General features: G+C 35.3%; 1 long non-coding RNA gene across 2 annotated transcripts; it reads right to left on the bottom strand.

The window, feature by feature from the left end:
- Nucleotides 1-339: 339 nt before the first annotated feature.
- Nucleotides 340-4,093, bottom strand: LOC133707909 (uncharacterized). Of its 2 annotated transcripts, XR_009845409.1 has the most exons (11): nucleotides 3,815-4,093; nucleotides 3,504-3,579; nucleotides 3,339-3,400; nucleotides 2,585-2,675; nucleotides 2,241-2,313; nucleotides 1,822-1,871; nucleotides 1,328-1,459; nucleotides 1,085-1,195; nucleotides 830-992; nucleotides 567-681; nucleotides 340-414 (listed from the first exon to the last, which is right to left on the bottom strand). It is a non-coding gene; the product is annotated as an uncharacterized LOC133707909 (long non-coding RNA). The 2 variants fall into 2 exon arrangements; XR_009845408.1 differs by having other exon boundaries at nucleotides 2,241-2,675.
- Between the last annotated feature and the right edge of the window lie 1,030 nt (nucleotides 4,094-5,123).

The following is a 5,123-nucleotide window of genomic DNA, read 5'->3' as shown; positions in this document are numbered from 1 at the left end:
ACCTAACTCATTGTTTTGACAAATCCCCTTGATTAATGCATCTTGTCCCAGAACATATCCCTTGGCAACCATTGTTTTGACAACCATTGTTTTGACAACTTCTGCAACAATAGTTACTGCCAGAGCTAGAAATGAATTGACTTGTGTGAATAGCCTGCAATTTTATGTAAATTATGTTAAGCTATAGAACATTGTACCACTAGGCAATAATCAAAATTCAAGCTAGATGATTAAGGCAAAAATCTTTGATCCAGGCATGTCCTTGTAATGTACAAACGAAAACTACAAAGAAGTTAAATAGTTAAAAACTCATGTTTGTGTACACTTTGACCAATCTTACTTTGTAGAACCAAGCAAATGGGCTGGAGATTCATCCATAATCTCCACAACAATCATCCACTTCAACCGCTCTTCCTGTCATGCAGACATTACAAATGAGAAACTTATTACGTATAATGGCCCATCATATTTCCCAAGGCTTCTTAAATATACACTTCAATTTAAATATTCAGTATGATCACTAAGCTATGTATTAAGTTTTCTTTACAACAGGGCAGATGTAGCACCTATTTTCCAATTGTGTAGTTCTGTGATCAATGCATTTAACTATGAGTGGAGTGTTGCTGCTGTCCTCATTGTTTTTAACTTCTTTGTAGGGAATCCTTCAAACCTTGATAAGACCTGCACTTTGGAAAATGGCATATATGTAATGATAATGAAAATAAAGATTAACAAACAATAATTAACAGAAGTGGAAGTTGATTTATACTAACCTGTGTCTCATCAGTCAAACAATAATTAACAGAAGTGGAAGTTGATTTATACTAACCTGTGTCTCATCAGTCAAGTGTTCAAGAATGGATTCTAATTTCTTGTGGAAGTCTAGCAGCTCATTCATGTCTTTTGTTTGGAAAAAACTCACGGTAGTTCTCATAGCTGTTAAAGCCTTTGAATATTTCAGAACATCTTCAATTTGTTGAAAGTATGCTGATCTGAGACAAAGAAATTGAATGGTTTTACAAATTTTCTATCTACTCAGATTACTATAATTTTCAATGGAAGAGTCTATGGAAAACATAAATACCTTTTTGTCATATCTGCTACAGCATCAGCCATGCCTTTTCGACCTGCTGTGCTGCTCCCAGCTCCACCCACAGCAGCACAAAAATGAGGTTCTTTATTTTTTGGGTGAGAACTGAAAAGGCCAAAAAAAACAACGATGAAATTCACACATCATAAAGCTAGCTATGGATAGGTGTTCAATAATCAAAAACCAAGATATGAAAGCGCTTTTGGGCAAAAAAATCTAATGAACCATAAAACTTACCCCTTCCATATACATTAATATCAAGGCCAATCTTGAGAAGATCAACAACATTATTCTTCAGATAGTTCAGCAGCGTTCCTCTTCTTCTTAATCGCCCCTAGCCTCACCTTTATGCTCTTTATATCAGATTTGCTGCATCAAAAAGACCAAAAATCAGAACCCAAAACAAAACTTAAAAGAATCAGGAAACCATGCTCTACATAGACTTGGACAGAAACACGAACTGGCTTTAAATTTATCATTAAAAGCCAGTCACAATATATGCTGTGATGAATAACAAAAAGAAAGGGGAGTCTTGTATATGGTGTCAATAACATCTATAGCTCGAAAAGGAAAACATAGTTTCTGGCATTTAGAGGTGTTATTAACTTGGTACAATTATAAATGAAGCCAGAGTTTTTCAGCCAACAACAGACAGCCTTCATTTTTTTTTTCCTTTCACGTAATGTATGCTGTGGTATGCTTAACATGTATCAAAAAAGTGAGAAAATTACCGAGTTGGTTAGTTCTGATGACAAAAACAGATTCAGTGTTTTGAGTATAGCTGCAAATGCACACAGTAAATTTAATTGAAGAAGCACACATCAAAAATTAATCTTTATCAACCAGATAAAAATCCAACAAACTAATGCTTCTCCTCTGTTACTTCATTCAGTAAATACTAAATATTTGTTGAAGTAAGAGGTTCTATCACAAAGCAATCAGTCCAGTTTCTCAATTGGCTATGAATTAAGATCAACTGTCAAATAGAATTTAAAGATAGCAATTTGACCTCTCTACCAGATAGAAAATTGATCGCTAAATCAGTAATATAACATGGATCTGTTAGACCTCCAAATATTGAATAATCACCAAAAATAAATAACAGACGATATTAAAATAAAAAAATAAAAAAAGAAGTCAGATTAACTACCTCTGTTGGCACTCGTACAATAGAAGAAGCAGCACCTCCAATAGCACCTGCAGTCTGATTGATGTCTGAATACCTGTTAAAATAACAATGGCCTGATCTTGTACACTGAAAGTTATACTATTCCCTACTATTACCCATCACTATTACAATGAGAAGTGGATGTTAAGTGACGCAAGATAGTTCTACTACCAAACCATCAGTCTACTTAAGCAATTATTATTACTATTATTACTATACAAACAAAAAATTAATAATACGTGTCTGTGATAGATATTGTAGCTATCTAATAAACCTTCCTCAAATATGATGACACAAAATCATATATGGAAAATTACGTAACATACCAAATGAACTAAAGCACTGAAATTTTATGGGAGTGACTTCAGCAATTTCTGCTTCGTAGGTTCATATACACCAACAAATATAGCAGAAGCCCTGTGAGGAAAAGGAAATCTGTCAACCACATGACATTAAATAAGAAAACTTCAGCAATTAAAAGAATTTTGATAATGGAAATAACTATGCACTCCTCCTGTACTATAGTTTCAATTACAAACCAGACACAATTGATAAACTCCACAGTTTCCATCATGGATAAAATCCATGTGATAAAATTTATATGTCTTCTTTATGGAACCAAGCCCAAAAAGAATTCAAATGTTCCGTGTTTTTTGGTGATAAACAGATTAGCATTAGAGATGTAATAGCCATAGAAATCAAAGTGAGTACATGAGAGCACAAGCATTTACAAATCACAATCTCAACAAAGGCCAAGTTTATCAGTATTCAAAGCTTTGTACTATCCGAGAACAGAAGCCAATATCCATCAAGTGTGTGTACATGTGGTGGGACACCAAATTGGCTCTGAAATTTAATCCTTTTTTTTTCCTTTCTTTGTGAATGTGTTGAATGAGAAACATAAAGAAAGGAGAAAACTCATCGAATTAATTTGGGGGAATAAGGAATTAACACAAGAGAGAAACAACATAAGCTTCCGTTTTGACCAATTTCAAATTTCAGCAATCAATCATTATCCAGGTAAAGAGATTTAGCTCGTTCTAATCGGTGTTATAAATCGATCAAGAATCTTTTATATACCTTTTCCAAAACAAACACAGATTGATTTGCCGTCCCCTCTTTTGTACCTCAGTGTTTCAACTCTGATAAAAAAACATGAATTAGTTTCTAGGAATCGCCAAGTCTAAGTTCACAGACAATTAGTAATCATATACACATCTGAACAGAGAGAAAGCAAAAGGGTACCCCAGAATTCCTAACAAGAGGGCAAACTTTGATCAGTCCCATTGTACAAAGCCAATTCTTCAACAGTTAACAATCTCTGCAAATATCAGCATCATCTAGATTATATATCCAAATATTCCAATGCAAACCAAAGATACATAACAAATCAAATATACGCTATTTGTGTTAGTGCACAAAGCCCAGAAAAGCAAATATCCCATTTGATTTGTTGAAATAAAAGACCAATTCCCTGGAGTAAACCCAAGCCAAATCGAATCTTGGTTTTGATTAGCTCCCAAAACATGAAAAGAAGTGAGCTTTGAGCTTCTGACCTGTTTTGAGAGTGGAGATCGACAAGATATATGCAGTCCACAAAGCGAGAGACAGACAGATCTGATTGATTTCTGGGTATTAGAGTTTAGGGTCTGAGCGACGGATTGAATGTGCAGAAAGAGGAATAAAAATAGGAAAGAGGTGGAGCTGAACTAGCAGATGTCGACTTCGCAGATTGCTATGGTCGACTTCGCAGATTGCTATGGTTGACTTCGTTGTCCGGATTGGATAGAGTGAGCGGGAAATAGCAGATGGAGGAAGCGGGAACGAGAACGATGTTTATGACCCTAAAAACCTAAAAAGCTTTCCCGACATGTTTAATTTTGGCACCAAGATCCCGCCTTTATCCACCCAAAAGTCAAAAAAAAAAAAAGTATAAAATTTCATTTTGCGACCGCACGTTTTACCGTAGTTAAAAGTAGAGAAATTTAGCGACGGAAAGAATATGCCGTAGCAATTTAAGGCACATTTATGCGACGACGACGCTATGCCGTGGCAAATCATTTTTCTCTTTGCGACGCCACTTTTGCCGTAGCAAATTTTTGATCAATGGCGACGGCATTCTAACGCCGACGCTAACTGGTGAAGCTAATTGAATTCTTTTTTGTAGTGTGTGGTCTAGTTGTCTCTCGTCCTCTAATTTTGGCCGAGACAATTTTGAGGCAAACATATCCCCCACTTACAAAGTGAAAACTTATGTCACTAGACTAAATGGTACTGTGCATGAGTTTTATACCGTTAAATAAAGATTTTTTTTAATAAAAAATAACATTTCTGTCCAATTTTCAATATTGATGAGTAATATCTCTCCATCATTTAAATATAGTATAGAAACACTAAAGTACCTGACCAATGAAAATCATAAACAAACTTAATTAGTTGAACAAATATGAAAAATGCATGGACCGTATTTCACTTGCTTGTAAAGGAATTTGTTACAGGTTTCGTCATAAGCTCTTCATACCTCATGGCGTAATTTGTATTAGCTTGATGAAGGATTAGTTCCACGCTATCAGTGGCCGTCTTAAATTATTTGGAACGTTTATGTTTTCTTTACTGCCCTTTATGGTCTTCACTCAAAAGAGTCACAGACAACCCCATTCAATAAGAAGGACGAGATCGAGGGTGGAGGATCCAACCTTCTAACCAAAGTGAACAAAGTAATTAACTAAGATCGACCACCGCAGTTCACATTGCTAGGCTTCATATATATACATCAATACATACAGATTATTATTGGCATGCAAACCTATAAACCCTAAGCAGTAAAGAGAAACGTAAGAGGGGACCAAAGCATGAGCATGGTAC

Source organism: Rosa rugosa, chromosome 5 (assembly GCF_958449725.1).
Source record: "Rosa rugosa chromosome 5, drRosRugo1.1, whole genome shotgun sequence".
Lineage (NCBI taxonomy): Eukaryota > Viridiplantae > Streptophyta > Magnoliopsida > Rosales > Rosaceae > Rosa > Rosa rugosa.
Note: the sequence above shows the minus strand (reverse complement) of the source record. Positions and strands in the feature narration are given on the sequence as shown.